The 21,495-nt window shown below is 36.7% G+C and overlaps 1 long non-coding RNA gene across 1 annotated transcript; it reads right to left on the bottom strand.

Moving 5' to 3' along the window:
- Positions 1 to 4,299: 4,299 nt before the first annotated feature.
- LOC121069172 lies at positions 4,300 to 13,931 on the bottom strand. The gene is made up of 3 exons (XR_005819307.1): positions 13,814 to 13,931; positions 5,511 to 5,590; positions 4,300 to 4,380 (listed from the first exon to the last, which is right to left on the bottom strand). It is a non-coding gene; the product is annotated as an uncharacterized LOC121069172 (long non-coding RNA).
- Positions 13,932 to 21,495: the final 7,564 nt, after the last annotated feature.

The raw sequence follows: 21,495 nt of genomic DNA, 5'->3' as shown, positions 1-21,495 counted from the left end.
TAGATTTTAAAGTGCTATTTCCATTTACTTTGGCAGACTAATAATGAGGAATATATTGTAAATTTCATTTTAGTGTTAATGGCATGATTAAACTAGGAAACCTTGGTATAACTGAATAAAAAACAAACAAACAAACAAACAAACACACTTTATTGTCATTATAAAGGATGAAGAGAAGGAAGAAAGAAACTTAATGGAAAAGGTAAATGTCTTTTCCCTGAAAACCATGGCTTTACTTTCTACCTTCCCAGCCATTTTCTCTTTGGAAGGTAGTGGTGCAAATGACATTTTGAGGCTGTGACTAGAACTTTCAGAAAAACAAAGGACTTCCAAAAAAAATTACTACTTACTTTGGAATCATTTAGTGTTTCTTTCCTCGTAAAGGCATGATTCTTTTTTTGTTAAGTGTGAATAGCCAGTGCTTTTGCTTACATTTGTGAAATCAGAACTGCATCTTCTGTTGTCCAAAGGAAGAATGGTCTACATGTATGACATTCACAATAATAGCTGTCTAAAAGTTAAGACTTCACAATAATCACAGTAATCCCAAGCTTTCACTGCCCAACCCTCTAGAGAGGTTTGTTCCTAGAATTTCTTGCCTGATTCATTGTGGATACAGAGATTGAACTATTCCCCCCCTCTGAACAGTTTACAAAAATATATGATTGTTCTTTAGGACTTTGAATCTGGTATTGCTTGCCTCTAACAGTATTCCCTCCTTGTCCCCTATTCCTGCATTTTCTTTATATAAAATATCCGAAGCAGTTCATTTCTGTAGGTCATGTTTCCTGGGGCTCTGTTCTTATTTGTTTTTCTCCTGTGGACTTTCTTAATACATCTTAAGATCTGAAAGGATAACTAATTGTCTAATCTGACATGTTTTAAATTCTTGTAAGTGTACTACAATATCTCATATTTTACTCAAACTTTTCTTCCAGAATGACATACGTTCTTAAAAAAAAAAAAAAAAAAAGGCAAGTAGTGAATTTTTGATGACTTTAACTTTCAAAAATATGCTTAGTTTTTTATCTCAATGTATATAGGAACACTTATATCATCATGCCTACTCCCCTACTGGCAATCATTCCATAAAATCCCCAAATTCGATCTCGTTTGAGAGAGTGGGTCGATTTCCTCCTGAGTCCTGTAAAATGGCAGACTGTTCCTGCAGCTCTCACTTCCTTTGTTAATCATACCAACTTCTAGCCACAGCCTTTGTTGTGTTCCTCTCTTGCAGATTAAAGAGCTCCTTAGAACCTTTCAGAGTCTTTGTCTTTCTAATGCCATACTTATACATCATAATCAAGTCACTTCCCACCTTCTTTCAAAAGAGTCTGCCAATAATCTACTGAATTGTGAGATTGGACCTTTTCAATTTCCTTTCCATTTTAATTTTTCATTTTATTTTCCTTTTCAGTTTTATTTTCCCTCTCCTTCCGATAGTTTGCCACTTCTGTTTCAATGCAGAATAAAAACAAATGCTGCAATGCTTCAGCATAAGGAGATTTCTTATTTTTCTTCACGTCGCTATAGAATGAGAGGAACTCAGGAATGGAAAAGGGAGAAGCTGACAATCCTGTACAATAATTTTGTCCTAGAATTTGTTACCGGCATTGAAGTCACCTATTTTACTAACTAAGCAGCTGAGGTTTTAGATTGTACTCTTTACAGATTAAATATAAGAACAGAGATCTTTCTTTTACCTTTCTATGAGTAACCACTCTGAATAATATCAACTGCAAAGGAATGTAGGATATATTTTCTCTAGAACTTATAAATGCTAAATGTCATAAACTGGTTCTTTGGCTATAATAGTTATTTTTTATTATTATTTTTTATTTTTTTCCTGAATAAATGGGACCTAAGCCTCCACACTTGGTAGCACATATGACATATTCCTTTGCAAATTAGAATCATATGACCTTTCCGGGAAGGATTTGAAACATAGTGCACTACATTTTGTTAAAAAGAATTACTGAATAATGACTAAGTGAATAATCTTAAACTGTTTGTTTGGTTGGTTGTTTTTGGGGGGGTAATAAAACAGAAAACAGTTACTATATAAAATTAGTTTTCTAATTATGCAAATAATTAGACTGCTGTTTTGCTAGCTTATAAGAAAAGTGTCTTTGCCAACAAATTTAGTTTATATTTATATATTTGTTTTCTCAGAAGGTAGAATTAAAAATAAATCTTTAGGGCATAAGTAGATGTTAAAAAATGACTGATGACTGTGTGCTATGTTTACACAATGCTACTGATTTAACTGTGTAATATTGAACAGTGAATAAAAATAGATGGTATGGAAGTTAAGTACTTCTGCAGAGAACAAGGAGAAATGAAAAATGCATAAGAATACAGCTTTTGAAGAGTAAAAGTGTGCCAAACATGAGTTTTCTTCATTTCCATTTTTGGACGTATTCCCTAAAGTAAATCTTTATAGAAGCTATTCCAACTTTAGTTGCCGTGTTGAAAATAATAGAAAAGGAAGGACAAACCTGAAGCTATGCATGATTACTTCACGTGTAGGCAGTCTTTCACTGTCTATCGTTTGTCATTGGGTCATTCTATAAATATGATCCTGATAAGAGTTTTGTCTTTGTTCTTGTATTAGATGTTAGCAATTTTAGGGATCAATGGGTCACTAAAGCACGATATGGAAGATTTTAGTCCAAGTAGAAATTGAAAAGACGTACACATATTCTATCACAGGTTCTGATCACAACCACTGCATTAAGATCACGATTGCTAAGACACCTAAGCCAATTGAAATATAAATAAAGTTCAAAAGAATAGCTGAGGGCAACGGAACAACTTCAGTGTAAAATGAAGAACAAAATCACCACAGTATAGGGATATAGTGCAAGTAGTTTGCAAATACTTGCAAAACTATATCAGTTTAGTGAGAAATAGTTACGTGACTTAGTGTAAGATATAAGGACTACTGTCAAGAATTTTCTGAAATAATTATTCATAACAAATAATGTTACATGTGCTACATGAGAAGTTGACAGTATGCATCTATCACCTTATAAAATGTGAGAATGTAATATAATTGTATTAAAACTGAGAGACCTTAAAACACCTATTTGTAGATTAAAAAAAAAAAAGTTATTTTTTTCAAGGAAGAGCTTTCCCTCAGCAAAGGAAGCAAGCAAGAAATAAGAAAAGTGCGTGAATGCTGGTGGTCTCTGTAGAAACGCTATTGACCTGATTGTGAGATTGTCTATTTTTCCAAAGACTGAAGTTCCAACTAAGTTGACGTTGCCTGAACTTTTGTTACCTGGCAATGAGGTTGCATAGGAAAGCATGAATATCAAGTGAATCTGGAGTTCATAAGCTGTTCTAGGATTCATTTTAAATGTTTTTGTTTGTTTTCCACTTTTTCTATTTGAAATAAATATTTAGTCACATAATAGGATCTGATACAACAGAAGCTGAAGTCTTCAACAATAGCATCAGGGAAGAGAATTACTATTCTATCCTTTTCTCTGTGCTCATATACAAAGTACAGTACAGGACTATAGCACAGATTTGCTATCCCACATCGGATTATTTTATCACGATGTTTTTTCTTATTTTCTATGTCGATTATATTCTTTTCCTTCTAACTATAAATCAAGAGGAAACTTTCCTTCTTTGCACTATCTTTGACTTCTGCTAATTAAATCTATTTATGACATCAGTGTAACAGAGCTGACACAGCAACTGTGAGCAAATATGTCAGATTTATGGCTTCTCAGCTTCTGCAAACCAGAAAGAGAAATGGATTATAAGGGTTGCATTTGCAGCTCAATAATAATAATAAATTATAATTGGCCATTTGAGGAGCAAAATGGATCAGAAAGGTGGAAAGTAATTTGAATAATTTTCAAATATCGCACTTGTAAAATTTGACTGAGCATGAAAGTTCATCTTTTTTAAAATGTTGTCATCCACCTTTTCATGTCCCTACAGACAAAACAATATCAGTACCTTGTACACCAAAAAGTCATTTGATGAAATATCAGTTTTGAAAGTGATACTAGGGAAAAAAAAAAATAAAAAAAGAAAAAAGAAAACCCACCATAAATACTCAGAAGTGTTTTTTTTTCTTTTTTTTTTTTTTCTTTTTCCTAAGGGGGCAGGAGAGTTAAAAGGAGGTAAGCACAGAGGTAAACACACTGTATCACTTTCAATAGTATTTCTCCTAAACATGACACACAAGGTTTTTAAAAAATAATAGTCTACATAAGCAGTGGTTAAACAAGTTATAAAACCTGAAAATAATAATAAAAAATAGAACTATTTTCTACTTACTTTTATTTATTGTATAAGTACAAAACTAAGTATATGCTTGTCTTTCTCCAAAGAACATAATGGTTTTGGCACAAGATTTTACTGTGGAGAAAGGGAAAAGAAATTGAGCTGTCAGAATTGTAGACCAGTTTCTTGCAAGAATAAAAAGCTTTGGATTTTTTTATGGCGTTACATTCTAGAATATTAAAAGTTCATGGAAAAATTTTATTTATTTTTAGACTCAAATATAATCATGAAAAATATTCTACTATTTTAACATTCTACAAGTCAATAACTGTTTTTCTTTAATTCCTTAAAGTTCACTGTTTTACACCACCTGCAGGTACCAGGCCGTTTGGTTCTCACCAACCCCTAAAGTGCCCTTCCAGGAGCTTCTGGATGCTGCTAAGTTTCCCCTTGCTGTCTCTTCCTTCATAGGAGTTTTAGCTTTCTAGTGGATCCTACCCAAATTCTTGATGTCGTTCCTGAACTGAGCACCTGTGTTTCAGGTCCAGCCTTAGCACAATGCTGAGCAGCAAGGGGAGATAATTGATGTTTATCTCCTGGCCATGAATTAGGTAGCCCAGTTTGCCTAATTATTATGAGATCTCATTAACTCATATCCATCTAGGTATCCATCTAAAGGATCCTCCAGATCCTTTTCAGCAATATTACTCAGGTAGTCCAGACTGTATGGATACATGGAGTTATTCCACTCGTAAGTAACTGAAGAAACTCCCAAGTACACCAACCAACCAACAAAGAAATAAACAAAATTCCATGATAAAACTACTACTAATACTCTACTACAACTACAGTAACAATCCCTTTTCTTTTTCCTGTCCTGAGACCTTCGTATTGATATTGTTTAAAAAAATAATAATCATTGGAAATAGAGTTCACAGGGTTCATACTACACATTTGAAGACAATGTTTGTAGGATTAAGAAAAAGAAAAGTTTCTGAAAGCAGTTGTGTCAAGTTATACAATATTTACTCCATTGGAAAGTGTAAAGATATATGCAATACTATATAGTTAAATCTTTCACAGGTCATGTATATTAGACATGTAATAAACAAGTTAGCAGGGTTTGCTGTTATTTTTTCCTCTACCTACTATCCTAACTACCTACCTACTATCCTAACAGATATGTTTGGATATGTTTGTTTAATGAGGAGGTAAGAAGAAAGCAGATAATGTATACGGCATCAGTGAGTAAGTTTCTGCCTTACCTGTTCCAGTAAGAGTTTGGTTAACCAGAACTTTTTAGGAGATGACCGATGAAATTATATTGATCATAAAAGACTGCAAACTAAGCATAGGAACATCAGTGAGTAAAAAGTTGATATTAGCAACAAGGAAACACATAGAAAGACAAATATTATTGAATGAATAGGCATGAAAGATTTTTCAAAGTTTCTTGCAGGGGGAATATATATATATATATATACACACACACATACACACACACAGTATCAGACAACTTACAGATACGAATGTCAAAACCAGTTATGAAAAATGTTTTAGTGTGCTCACTAACAGTGTAATCATATGGATAAGAATTAAAAATTACTTATCAGAAATAATCAAAAAATATTGTTAAGCTGTATAGGGACTTAAAGAAACTTCAAAAGTGGTAGCAAATTTGTAGCTATTACAAGATTACAACCATCAATCAAATGAAAGACAGATCTCCAGGGTAACATATGTCAGACTTAAGTGAACCATAACCCAAACTACATAAAGTCATCAAATCAGAAGACAAAAAAATATCATTTAAAGACATTGAGAAAAATACAGGAAAAGGTCTATTGAACTAATGGCAACTGCTTTGTTGTTATTTTTATTGTACTATTAAATGTACTATTAAAGATCCACTTTATATTTCCCTAAATCTATGTATGTGTACCACACCTCATCTTCATGGAATCATACAAAAATGTATCTCAGAAGGTTATGAACATTTCCATTTACTGTGCTTTGGAGGGGTCTTCAAGTTGCTATCACCACTCCCAAGACAGCATCTCTATCCACAGACTCCTTTTGGAAGAACCTCTATTTCCTACATTACTACCTTGTCCTCCTTAAACAAAAGTATAACAATTTTCATATGTTGAATATTTGTGTGCTGTTCTTATTCATTCATATTAGAGTACCTCTTAGTGGATAATATTTTCCATGACATCTCAAAGTCCAAACATTAAAGAAAACCAATAAACATCCATCAACAATAAATCTATGCATTTTTTGTATTGATTTCATAACCATTAGCAAAACATTCCCTAGAACATATTTTTTTTAGATTTGAGTTATGTGAGGCAAAGAAAGTCTGCACAATAACCTAGTAAGTTTACTGCAAAGATTCTCTCATAAAAATTGGAGACACTTAAGAGTATTTTCTGAGATCCTTTGTAACATTGACAGAGCTAATTGTAAATTTACCATTGAAAATGTTACTAATTAAAGCAGGATGATAATGTTCCTCAAAAGCATCTATTGTTTAGATTGTTGCCAGAAAAGACAGGAATGACCTGAGATCTTGAGTGCTGATGAATTCAAATACAGAAAAAAATAACAACAGTAGTTGCTTTAATTGTGGATATATGGAACATGAATGTCCAAAAGTCAGAGTTCATGTCTGACAGCAGTTAAGAGGGCTTATAAAAAGTTATTACATTTTTGTTTTATATACATAGTGTACGACTTCATAACAAAGAATGTGTCCTAAATTTGACATTGAGGGTCAGAAGAGGATGTAACTGAATGGATCATGCTCAGCTCTGACCTAAAGGTTTCCTAGCAAAAAAGTAACACCAAGAAAAATCATTGTTCAGTCATTCAAAGAGCTGCATAAAATAAACTGCAGTTCTTCAGCACTTTGAAAAAAACACTTATGTTGCACAGAAAGGTTAGGTTGTTCAGAATTTATTTACAATATGCAATGGAGAAAATATTAATGAATCATAAACAAGTGAGAACACAGCTGCCTTAGGCTGGTAAAATTTGTACTTCTGTAAATTACCATCTTACAGAGGCATCAGAAGTGATTCTGCTATCTGGAATAATGAAAATCCAGCAAATTCCTAGTCACATTAATTCTTAGGCATAAAAATTTAAGAAATCTATCCTCTCCACCTGTGGTTTACCTGCTTTTAAAAAATAACTTCTATTTGTCTGATTTTTAGAAGAAAATACATGAGAAACAAGCAGATTGCAAATCTGGATGTAGGCAGGCTATATGGATGGATGCATGCATAATAACTAATGATTCCTTGCATATCATTTTACTTTAAAGAATATTAAAGTGGTAGTTATGATGCCAGTTTGATACATTCTTTATGTCAAATGGTGCTGTTGAAAGAACCATTGAAAGCGATACATTTCCCTGTTACACTTACTGCTATTGTCGTTAGTATTGCAATAAAAGTTTCAAAAAGAAAAAATAGGTGATCTTTGATGAATCTTAGATCAAAGGAAGCATTACTGAACAATTCCTGGAGATAAAACTAGCAAAAACTTTTCCTTGTGAATTCCCAGATGCTTTATGATATCTTATAGGTCAAAAACGTCATGAGAATACTTGTTCTTGTTCTAATTTGATGTTAGCCTTTCAATTCGATTCACAAGCAAAAAGTAGGAAGACACTCCCCACCCCCACCCCACCCCACCCCCCCCAAAAAAAAAAAAAAAGAGAGAGATAAGTTAATAAAACTTTATCAATTCTTAAAAAGCTGGGAATCAATTTGACTTCTAGTCTTGATGCAAAGTATGGCTTTAATTCTGTTATTTATTAAACTTTGTTGACAGATTGCATTATCTTACTCTTGTGCCTCTCCCCAAACCAACCTATCTAATCTCAAGTATCATTTTGTGTTGTTTTTGTTTTAATATTTAAATAGAAACAATGATAGTCTCATAAGAAAGGTAGTGAGCGATTCCCCCTTTCCTTGCATAGTTCCTTTTCTTTTATCTCACTCCCTGCAGAAGGAGATTCTATGAATTAAATAGACCATAAATCATTTCCAAATATTTGATACAGACCGTATAACCATGTAACAGGATGATCTGTAACTTCCTTGGATTTCAGAAAGAAAATAAACATTAGTACCTCATGCATTTTAGAGATAAGAGAGAAATGAAGTTGCTGAAGTTATTTTCTGTCTGTTATTTGCAGTCTTTCGTGTTGCATATTGATATTTTAATAGAAGATAACCTGTCACTACCAGACCACAGTTTTATTCAAAGTTAAGTAGTTTTCCTGTTTATGTATTTACCTGTATTCTGTAATATCTCAAAATCTCTTTATGTGTAGAATGCCATCATGTTTTCATAGTTTCCAAAGACTGTAAATCCAGTCTAGCTCCATTCTTAGAATTAACAGGAATATGAGCACAGTAAAATATTTTTGCTAATATCAATTTTTTCTATATATACCAAACTGTGTATGAAGTTAGAGGTCAGTTTAATCTTGGCAAATGAGTTAAATAATAACACCATTAGATCTGTGTGATTCAAGAACTGAGATTCTACATCAGTCAGCAATGTTGTTAAGTTAAAAGATATGAATTCAGGTCAATACTTTGGTAAAAAAGAGTAAAATCATGAAGATATCAGATATTTCCTCTCCACTTCATGTCATAAAACCACTTTCTATTTTCAAAAGCAGTATGCTCTTAGGAAACAGCCTGACTTTGAAACCAAGACAGTTAGACATAGACATGAGCCTACAGCATCATTTACCAGGAGGTAAAGCAAGAGTAACTAAAAAAAATCTTTGATTCCAAGAACAGGCATATTATTACTGACACCACTAAAAGAAAAAATAATAATAATAAAAAAAAATCCTTGCACTCTTCCTACCCTCTGCTTTTATAGTACGAAAGAAACTTGAAAGAATGAGATCTCATGGGGAAAATAAGAAAAGGAGAGATGAGAGAGCAGAAGAGAGAAGAGTCAGCTGTACAATATTTTCTTTCCTTTATATTTGTACAATGCTTTGGTACATGACAGTTCAAGATTCTAGGAAGGATATTCTCATTGAAATTATGACTAATGCAAACTTAATCACTGTCCTCGCAAACATTACTAACTACTCAAAGAAGACTTTCTAAAATTCTCAGCTACATACACATAGATGAAGCGTCACTTTGAGAGGTAATTCATGGAAAAGAGTGGAACCACACGAGGAACTTATGCAATTTAACACTGGATACTGCGAAACCTAACCTTTAGGTACTATTTCATGAGGTAAAATCTGAAACATTGTCCATTCTGTTATATGATAGCTTTAGCCACCTTTTAGAGAGAACTCATTCATTTGGCATCCTCAAGCTGTGTAGCTGCAATAACATGAGACTGTGCCCACACTGAAAAGTCCACTGAATATAACTTATTTTACTGTTATTTAAATTACTTCAGTAACGTGAAAAATAAAGTTGTGTTTTTTTGCAGTAGAAAATTCCACTAACTTTTCATATTCAAAAGAAATTGTGCAGACATAACAGTGGGAGGGAATGTTAAGCAGATAAGGGGACAGTGGAAGGTCCCACTGTTCCAAAATAAGGATGGCTAAGAAAACCAAGACAAGCATTTGAGGAATAAAACATAAATAAATAAATAAATAAATCATGGGCAGTCATGAGAGAAGAAGAAGAAAAAAATAAACATCATACAATCCTAAGTTTGAATTCATAGGAACCAATATGAAGCTATGTTAGCTGTCAGTCTACCAAATACTCTCACTCATCTACTATGTCAAAAATGTCACAAATATTTGCTATTATATGCTACTTATGAAATATGATATGGTTAAAAATACTCTTGAAAGTCTAAAGTGTTACTGACAATTTTAACAACTTCTAAAAAACTGTGCAAAACAAGTTTTGTTTATAAATATCTGACATATGAAAAATATTTGGTACTAAAAGTGATAGTCTTTTTAATGTAGTTTCAAGAATGAATGAAAAAGAGCCAGTTAACTTATTTCCTTTCAATTTACATTCAAAGCCTAGACAAATATTTCATCCATGTTCAGAGAAAGAAGTGCCATAGTATATAATCTTGCACAAGTGGTCAACACCTTTGCAAAACTGATTGGTGAAGACTGGAAACATCTGCTTATCCTCCTATATCTCACCATCATCAGCAGCTCCACAACATCTGTTCTGCTCTTCTCCTTTTCATTTCTTCTCCTGTCTTTGCCTACTTAAAATACCCAGAGGACTGGTGCTTTAAGTCTAACCATCTGTTCCTTAGCCCTTAAAAATAAATACAAGTAAATATTAAAGCCTTGCTGAAAAGCAAGTGGTTGTGATCTTAAGGGTGTATTTAAAAAATAAAAATAAAATAAAAAAAAAAATATCTAAGTGCAAAATACTATGTAAGAGTAAAAATCACTAAGTTGTGGTCTAAAGATATTAAATCCACTGTAAAACATTCTAAGAATATGTTTAAAATCCATAGCCTTCAAAGTTAAAATTAAACATGATTAAGGTCTGTATCTATAAAAAGACATACAAATCTTCAAATTCTGTTACCTATAAAAAAAAATGTCCAAATGTTTAATGCTTAATTACCTGAACTTTTGTCACTTTATTTTTAGTCTGGCTCACAATCTCATTCTGTCCCTTCTATTTGAATAATAAGAAAGATACTGTCAGGAGTCTTTGGAAGTTAGTTATAAGGCTGTCAAGTCACTTCATTTTTTCTTAGAAAAATGAAATAGATCAATCATCTTACTACAAAACATATTTCCCAGACTGAATTATTCATGTCACTATTTTCTTCTGAAAATCTCTGTTGTTTCATGACATATGGACACAAGTAGATACAATATTCTAATTATTTTATCTCAAAGCTGTGTTCATGTATATTTTCATTTCTTGCCATTGTTTTACATTACTTTTGCTCTTATATTCTGCCTTACCGATGCATTGAAGATACATACTTTATTGGATATATTTTCTTAACTTTAGACTTTTTTAATCACAAATATCAAACTCCAAATCTCCCATTTCATAAAACCTAGGTTTGACAATGATTTTTCTGCATTTCTGATGCTGATTTGTGCAATGATGTCCATTCTCTTACTTTACCACTTCTTTTATTTCCACTTTTAGTTGTATGTTGGCTTTTTTTAACTAACAGCATTTCGGAGACCTTGAAATGAAGAGAATTAAATCTAGATGTATAATTTTTCTGGATTGGGATTTTTATTGTTTTTAACAATCATTTAAATAACGAGATCAAATTAAATCAACTAAAAATAATTTAGTTGATTAATAAATCATTTTTTCATGTGGAAAGTGCATAGGAAAAGTTAACTACTATGTACAATTCTTTAGCAGCTTTATATAAATACCACATTATTAAAATGCATTTGTCAATAAGATCTTGCAACTATAACACAACACTTGTTTATCCATTTTTCCTTTTTTGGAAACACAGGTCCTATGAAAAAATTTATGGCCAATTCCAATAGTTTTTCAATTTTCAATGAAAAATTTGAATAAAGTATTCACATAAAGTGATGCATATATCTTCTGAAAATCTCATTCATCTTGCCAATATTGCCTTTAATTATATAGGGTGGAAATATATACATTGGAAAATACTGTCATTGACAAATTGCTAACATTTTATAATTTTTGCAGCTTGTCTCTGAGATAAGAATTGTATTATCACTTACAACAATTGAATTATCACTTTAAATTATTTCTGGCTTGCATTATATTTAGGGCATTTATAGGAAAGACAAAACTAAAAAATATACTTGTTTGTCATAGTTAAAGCTATTTCAAGACAATAGGAGATAAGTGGATATTAACAGAGTGCAAATAATTATTCAGTTTAAAAAAAAAAAAAAGACAAATATTATCAATTATAAATACTAAAAGCTAAGGTTTGTCACTATACAGATAGTTTACATTGAATTGATCTATCAGCCAGTAGATATTAAGCACATTTTGTTGTGTTTTGCTTTTATGTGTGTTGGCAGTCTATTCTTTACAGCTTTTTAAACAGATGGTTTTATATCAGTAAAGCTTAACAAGACACAGAGCAAATAGAAATAAAATCTTCACTGGCAATATTGCTTGTCATTGCCCAGTTGCTGCCAACTAAATACATTGGACCAATCTTTCATAAAAAAAAAAAAAAAAAAAAAAAAAAAAAAAAAAGCAGTTTCACAATTCCTAAGCATGTACTTATCAATTTACAAGACTACAAATTCTGGGATGCATTTTGTAGGCTGAGTAGTTATGGATTTCAGTCATGAACATTTAATAGGAAAGTAACTACTAGCAAGTTCTGCTGCCAGATCTGACTTCTACTATTTTGTGAATACCAATGGGAGTCTTAGCTCATGTGATCTGACAGACTCTAATTTTTGTTTCAAGGATATTACAGCAGATTGCAGAGGACACATCATATGTGCGTTTTGTGATATGGTAAGTACCAGTAATAACTGGCAACTCTGTCACTATTTATGCTAAATACATTCTCAGTACTAGGAAATAAGCTTTGAAAAATGCATCCATGTTTTTATTTTGTAAATTCAGTTTCCTAAATAAACAATTTTATGTAATATTTAAAATGCAGTTATATTCCCCAAAACACACTTTGTACATTTCAAACTGGTCTAATACATCACATTTCCTCTTATACTTAGACAGAATCAATTCACAGTCCCTAAATTAATACTGGATATTTCGTGTAACTTTGAAGGCCCTGAAGATAATGGTTCAGCGATGCTTTTGAAAACCTGTTCTTTCATCTGTGACATTTTACTCAGATAACAACACAAAACAAATATCAGAAGAAAAAAATCCAGAAACATTAGAGAAATATTTCAGCAAAAATCCTTAAGCACCAATAAAATATACACATATATATTTACCCAAGATTATATAAGAATACTAAGTAGTATTGAGATAAAGGAGTGGACATTTCACTTCTACAATTTAACAAAATTATAACTTTTGGAAAACAGGTTTTCTGTCTGTGTGACATAAATTGTATATTGTTTAATAAATACAAACAACCTGCATATATTTTCAAAGGTAACACTGAAGGAAGGATAAGCATATATAACTGTAGCAGAATTTCTAAGTAGAATTTGTCAGAATTCCTTTCACCTGATTAACTGATGAAGACTCTTCCTCTAAATTCAACAGTAAAAGTTTCCAAATTATTCCTCAGATCACTTTGAAGATCACCTTGAAATTCTTGGGGACTTAATGAAACATTTCCCAAGTTCTAAACATAGCTGCCAGTCAACACTCACATACTTGCATTTGACATAGATATGAGTCATAAACCTCGATGGAGTTACTCTAGATTTACACTAACATTCATGAGGTGTATAGAAGTTTGCATCTTCTCTTAAGTCTTAAAAAAGAAAGGAAGTAGAACTTTGAGCACCAAAGGCTTAATTTGCAGCCTCTAATTTCAGAATTGTTCAGGGAAATCAGACCATCTAGTCACACTAGATGCAAAGAGGGAAAACACCCATTACTTTACATACAGGCCCCATTACCTTACATACAGGAAAGCTATTCTTGTACTCTTCACATGCCATGGCAATATTTGTCTGAGCAATGCAAGGGACCTTGAGAAGTAGGCCAGCTTCTAAGCACACGGAAAGTTAGTGAAGCTTTAACTAGCACAGCATTTCATTCAAGAAGCCAGCTTCAAGACTTCATTTAAAATTATCAGGGGCACATTATCTGGGAGCACAACAAGAAGCAATTATTGGTTTAATTAGCCTGCATTCACCACGTTGTGCTCCTTCTCTTTGTTGGATTGCCAAGCAATTTTGTAAAATCATTAAGCAAGGGAACTATAATTCCATAATGACCTAATCTGCAGCTCTATCCTATCACACTCAAATATTTTAAAGTTATTTATGACTGTCCTCAATAAAAGCAAAGTCCATTGGACAAGATATGCTTTGGGTCTCCAAAATTCCAAATGGCTTCCCTTATTGAAAGTTTTTTGTTGTATTCACTCATATATCATCTTCTACACCTAAAAGAGAAGTTTTGCTGTTGAAATAAGGTTAGCATAAATGTATGTTGCAAATAGAAATGTACAAGACACACTAAAGGGTACCTTTAATGCTTCAAAGCTGTCCTAAAATGATTATATTTAACTTGAGTTATTTTCAACATAAACAATGTTACAATTATAATGAAGACGAAGTCAGAATAATGTAAAATAATCAAACAAAACCTCAAGAACTATTAAATAGTTATTTTTATTGAGAAGGAAATTAATTTAACAAAGTTTTTTTTTTAGTTACTATCTCAAAATTTGGCAGTAGAAGAGATTTAAGTTTGCAATTGTTAGCATTTTACGTTTTCTGTTTTCTTGCTTTCGTAATCATCATACCAGGTTTATGGTCTTTCATTTTACCTTCAATGTGAGACTAGAAGGAAGGTTAGTTTTATGAACTAATATATCTCCACAACTTTTAAGTAGTAAATTAGTGAAGTATCATTGTGTTCAAAAATCCCAAAACTTCGTTACAAAACATCCATGAAGAGTGCATATGAAACATTTGGAATAAATTTAAAAAATTGAAATTATTATCAGATAGCTATCTTTGAAGTTACCATTTGCCTAACTAAATTGTTTTACTAGGCTGAAACAAATCTTGGTAGAAAGTTGTAATTTCTTCATAAGTTTTGCTAAACAGAGAGAGAGAAAAACTAATTAGAACAGAATTACAGGAATAAAAAGCACCTTTCATATATTTTGCTATGGAGAGAAAATACAAGCTCTGAACAGTACCAAGATTTGAGAGTAGCTACCAATCAGTGAAATTGCAATGGATTTTTTTCATTTTAAAGGGACTTTATTAAAGTATGATCTTATCAAAATATGTGAGATATGTCAAAAAATCTCTGCCAATATAGAAGGTAAGCAAAAAAAAAAAAAGATATCAAAAAGCAGTTGAATTTCTGAATAACAAAAGCAAATTTAAAAATAAGCTGATACCAACTGAGAATTTTATGTTATGTAAACCAAGCAAATGTGATTTTTAAATTATTAAGAAATGTAATAACTTGATCAGAATGTGTCACCTTATTACTGCTCATCATTTTGACCTGGAACAGGTACATAAGCGTTAACTGTATAACCTAATCATGGTACAGTGGGAATGTTAGTAAGTATTTTAAGTAGTTTCCAAATATCCAAAGCCACTAACTCCTAAAAACAAACAAACAAACAGCAGCAGCAACAACAACACAATAACAACAACAACAAAAAATGGAAAGGAAGAACATACGGATATGTCTCAACCTCCCTTAAGGAACTGTTTAAACCTAGGAGGTCTGATTTGAGCTCTTTAGGTTATACACACAGTGTACATAAAAGATAACATGTTCATAAACGCGCTTAATGGATTAAGAAAAACCTACTCTCCCTGTTAGGTTTTAGCTAGAGTAGTTTAGCACATGAAAATGCATCAGCTTTTATTTACACACGGAAACACCAAAAATGCATTCCCTAACTCTTGGTTCTTAAAATGCTAATACTGTTATTTTATTAGCTTTGGAAGTTAAATGAAATATATTTAGTTTAGTCTCTCATAATGGTTTACATTTCAAAGTGGCATGTGCTATTGTATAATGAAATCAAGGGAAACTATAATTTTATGACGTTCCCAATAAGACAACAAAGAAAGAAATCACAAGTCACAGATCTCACTGTGTTCTTGGAGGAACACAGGAGATGAGACACAAAAAGCAGTTAAATGTTGTTGTGGTTTAGCCCGGCTGGCAGTCAAACACCACACAGCCGTTCGCTCACCCTCCCCCCTCCCTCTCCGGGATGGGGGAGAGAAACGGGAAAGTGAAGCCTGTGAGTTGAGATAAAGACAGTTTATTAAGACAGGGAAAAGAATAACAACAATAATAATAATAATAATAGTATTAATAGTAATAATGTGTACGAAATAAGTGATGCACAATGCAATTGCTCACCACCCGTTGACCGATGCCCAGCCTATCCCCGAGCAGCCGGCCACCCCTCCACCCCGGCTAGCCACCCCTATATATTGTTCAGCATGACGTCAGATGGTATGGAATACCCCTTTGGCCAGTTTGGGTCAGCTGTCCTGGGTCTGTCCCCTCCCAGCTTCTGCTGCATCCCTAGCCTGCTCGCTAGCAGGACAGAGAGAGGCTGAAAAGTCCTTGGCTTGGTGTAAGCACTGCTCTACAACAATTAAAACATCAGCATGTTATCAGCGCTCTTCTCATTCTAATCCAAAACATAGCACCCTGCCAGCTACTAGGAGCAAAATTAACTCTGTCCTAACTGAAACCAGGACAGATATCCACCCCTTATTCCATACCATTTATGTCATGCTCAGGTTACACTCTTTCCAATACCTTCTAATTAATCACCATTTTCATCTATGATATATAGCAACCATGGTAGCAATGACATACAGTGTTATATGATAATTAACATATTATAATTCAACTCATGGGCTATTCTCACCCAGTATTAGGTCCCCTTGAGGTACACACCGGACCTCCCCATTCTCTTGCATTACCCACCAAGTGCATCCAGGTCCCCGAGCAAAAGCAATCCCACGAATGGGCTTGCCTTTTCCTGAGGCGGGAGTAGCCCAGACTGTCTTACCCAGCATGTTTCTTACGTGCACTACAGGAACTTTATCCCCTTCTACAGTGCGTAACAGGTTTGATTGGGCAGGTCCAGCTCGGTTGGCAGATCCTCTAGTATTGACTAACCAGGTGGCCTTTGCCAGATGTGTTTCCCAATTTTTGAATGTCCCAGCACCCATTGCTTTCAGTGTAGTCTTTAACAGTCCATTGTATCGTTCAACTTTCCCGGAGGCTGGTGCATGATAAGGGATGTGATACACCCTCTCAATACCATGTTCTTTGGCCCAAGTGTCTATAAGGTTGTTTCGGAAATGAGTCCCATTGTCTGACTCAATTCTTTCTGGGGTGCCATGTCGCCATAGGACTTGCTTTTCAAGGCCCAGGATAGTGTTCCGGGCGGTGGCATGGGGCACAGGATATGTTTCCAGCCATCCGGTGGTTGCTTCCACCATTGTAAGTACGTGGCGCTTACCGTTGCGGGTTTGGGGGAGTGTGATGTAATCAATCTGCCAGGCCTCTCCATATTTGTATTTCAGCCATCGTCCTCCATACCAAAGAGGCTTTGACCGTTTGGCTTGTTTAATTGCAGCACATGTTTCACAATCATGAATAACCTGTGCTATAGTGTCCATGGTCAGGTCCACCCCTCGGTCACGAGCCCATCTGTATGTTGCATCTCTACCTTGATGGCCTGAGGTGTCATGGGCCCATCGGGCTATAAATAATTCACCTTTATGTTGCCAGTCCAGGTCCACCTGAGCCACTTCAATCTTAGCAGCCTGATCCACCTGCTGGTTGTTTTGATGTTCTTCAGTAGCCCGATTCTTGGGCACATGAGCATCTACATGGCGTACCTTTACAACCAGGTTCTCTACCCGGGCAGCAATATCTTGCCACAATGCAGCAGCCCAGATGGGTTTGCCCCGGCGTTCCCAGTTGTTCTGCTTCCATTGTTGTAGCCACCCCCACAGGGCATTTGCTACCATCCATGAATCAGTATAGAGATAGAGAACTGGCCACTTTTCTCGTTCAGCAATATCTAAGGCCAGCTGAACGGCTTTCACTTCTGCAAACTGACTCGATTCACCTTCTCCCTCAGCAGCTTCTGCAACTCGTCGTGTAGGACTCCATACAGCAGCTTTCCATCTCCGATGCTTTCCCACAATACGACAGGACCCATCAGTGAACAGGGCATATTTCTTCTCATTTTCTGGTAGCTTGTTGTACAGTGGGGCTTCTTCAGCACGGACCACCTCCTCCTCTGACGATATCCCAAAGTACTTGCCTTCTGGCCAGTCCATAATCACTTCCAGGATTCCTGGGCGACTGGGGTTTCCTATTCGAGCCCGCTGAGTAATCAGTGCAACCCACTTGCTCCATGTAGCATCAGTTGCATGATGTGTAGAGGGGACCCTTCCTCTGAACATCCAACCCAGTACCGGCAGTCGGGGTGCCAGGAGGAGCTGCGCTTCAGTACCGACCACTTCCGAAGCAGATCGAACTCCCTCATATGCTGCCAATATCTCCTTTTCGGTTGGAGTATAGCGGGCCTCAGATCCTCTGTATCCCCGACTCCAAAACCCCAGGGGTCGACCTCGAGTTTCCCCAGGTTCTTTCTGCCAGAGGCTCCAGGTGGGGCCATTCTCCCCGGCTGCGGTGTAGAGCACATTCTTTACATCTGGTCCTGTTCGGACTGGCCCAAGGGCTACTGCATGAACTATTTCCTGTTTAATTTGTTCAAAGGCTTGTCGTTGCTCAGGGCCCCATTCAAAAGCATTCTTCTTACGAGTTACTTGGTAGAGCGGGTTTACAATCAGACTGTAATTTGGAATATGCATTCTCCAAAACCCCACGACACCTAGGAAAGTTTGTGTTTCCTTCTTGCTAGTTGGTGGAGACATAGCTGTTATTTTGTTGATCACATCCATTGGGATTTGACGACGTCCATCTTGCCATTTTATTCGTAAAAACTGGATCTCTCGTGCAGGTCCTTTAACTTTATTTTGTTTTATGGCAAAACCGGCCTTCAGAAGGATTTGGACTATTTTCTTCCCTTTCTCGAAAACTTCCTCTGCAGTGTCACCCCACACAATGATGTCATCGATGTACTGCAGGTGTTCAGGAGCCTCCCCCTGCTCCAGCGCAGACTGGATCAGACCATGGCAAATGGTAGGGCTATGTTTCCACCCCTGGGGCAGCCGATTCCAAGTATATTGGACTCCCCTCCAAGTGAAAGCAAACTGTGGCCTGCACTCTGCTGCTAGAGGGATGGAGAAAAATGCATTAGCAATATCAATTGTGGCATACCACTTGGCTGCCTTTGATTCCAGTTCGTACTGGAGTTCTAGCATGTCCGACACTGCAGCACTCAGTGGTGGCGTGACTTCGTTCAGGCCACGATAGTCCACTGTTAGTCTCCACTCACCATTAGACTTTCGCACTGGCCATATGGGACTATTAAAAGGTGAATGGGTCTTGCTGATCACTCCTTGGCTCTCCAGTTGACGAATTAGCTCGTGGATGGGAATCAGGGAGTCTCGGTTGGTGCGATATTGCCGCCGGTGCACAGTTGTGGTAGCGATTGGCACTTGCTGTTCTTCAACCCTCAGCAACCCCACAACAGAAGGGTCCTCTGAGAGACCGGGCAAGGTAGACAACTGTTTAATGTCCTCTGTCTCTAAGGCAGCTATGCCAAAAGCCCAGCGGAACCCTTTTGGGTCCTTGAAATATCCTCTTCTAAGAGTCTATGCCAAGGATGCACGGAGCATCCGGGCCAGTCACAATACGGTGCTTTTGCCACTCATTTCCGGTTAGACTCACTTCAGCTTCCAATACAGTTAACTGCTGGGATCCCCCTGTCACGCCATAAATACAGATGGGCTCTGGCCCTTTACAGCTTGATGGCATTAGAGTACATTGTGCACCGGTGTCTACTAGAGCCTTATACTTCTGTGCGTCAGACGTGCCATGCCATCGAATCCACACAGTCCAATAAACTCGGTTGTCCCTTTCCTCCCCCTGGCTGGAGGCAGGGCCCCTCTAGTCCTGGTCAGAATCTTCATTTCTGTGTTTAAAAGACTGCCTGCTAGAAGTTGGAGCAGCAAACTTTTCAGAGACCCCTTTCTCCCGATTGTTTTCTTTTGCAACTCACGTACCCGTGCCTCTAGGGTCTCGGTAGATTTTCCATCCCATTTTCTCATGTCCTCTCCATGGTCACGTAGGTAAAACCACAGGGTGGTGCGGGGTGTGTACCCACCATATTGTCTTCTTTGCATGGATGCACGTTTACCCCTAATAGCCGAGACGCTGGTTTGTACAGGTGGGGAAGAAAATACACTCTCTTTAAGTTGCTGGACCTCTTCAAAAAGTTTCTCCAAAGTATTCTCTTTTAGTTGGTGGCCACTGGTTTGTTCAGGTGGGGGGGAAGATAAATCCTCTTTAAGTTGGTGGAACTCTTCAGAGAGTTTCTCCACAGCCGAGACGCAGGCCTGTAGGGAAGAGGAGAGATTTCCTTCGTACTCCCGGAGTTGTTTAGCCATGTCACCCACTGTGGGATCTTCACCGTTTTTCCAGGTTATTATTGCCAATGTGCTGGCCCATGTTGATGGTGCATTCCGTACAAACTTCCGCCATATGGGTCGAGTACACTGGACTTCATCTGGATCTGTGGATGTTTGTGCATCGTCTAAGTCCTTATAAATTACTTCCCGTACGGCTAATTCCCTCAGGTACTGAATTCCCTTCTCCATGGTGGTCCACTTGACTGGTACACATACAAGTTCTTCCTTGTAGGGATACCTTCCCTTCACAGCTAACAGGAGACGCCTCCAGAGGCTGTGAGATCGTGCTCCATCTCCAATTGCTTTGTCAATGCTTGCATCTCTAGCAAGGGATCCCAACCGCCTGGCTTCCCTGCCCTCTAATTTCACACCATTGGCTCCAGTGTCCCAGCACCGGAGCAGCCAGGTGACAAGCTGTTCACCTATACAGCGACCAAAATCTTTTCGCACATCTCGTAGCTCACGCTGGTATAGGGTTCGGGTAGTTACTGTTGACTTACTGACATCCTCATCCTCATCTTCATCCTCCTGCACACTTGATGGCCCAGCCTCGTCTTCTCCAGACCCAGACTTAGCAGAAGACTTTCTGCGTTCTAAACGACCTGCGTCTCTATACCATTTTTTCACCTTTTCTACAGGGGCAACTTGCACTGCTACAGCTCGCCTCTCCGACCCAGCCACAGGGTCTGCCACAGGGATTGGAATACCCTCTGCAGGGTCAACTTGCACTGCTACAGTTCGTTTCTCCGACCCAGCCACAGGGTCTGCCACAGGGGTTGGAGTACCCTCTGCAGGGGCAACTTGCACTGCTACAGTTCGTTTCTCTGACCCAGCCACAGGAGCGGGAATGGCTGCGGGAGCTGGAGCCGGGACAGCTGCGGGAGCTGGAGCCGGAACGTCTGCGGGAGCTGGAGCCGGAACGGCTGCAGGAGCTGGAACGGCTGCGGGAGCTGGAGCCGGGACAGCTGCGGGAGCTGGAGCTGGAACGGCTGCGGGAGCTGGAGCCGGAACGGCTGCGGGAG

Source organism: Cygnus olor, chromosome 4, assembly GCF_009769625.2.
Source record: "Cygnus olor isolate bCygOlo1 chromosome 4, bCygOlo1.pri.v2, whole genome shotgun sequence".
NCBI lineage: Eukaryota > Metazoa > Chordata > Aves > Anseriformes > Anatidae > Cygnus > Cygnus olor.
The sequence above is the reverse complement of the archived record's forward strand: the minus strand, read 5'-3'. Positions and strand labels throughout refer to the sequence as shown.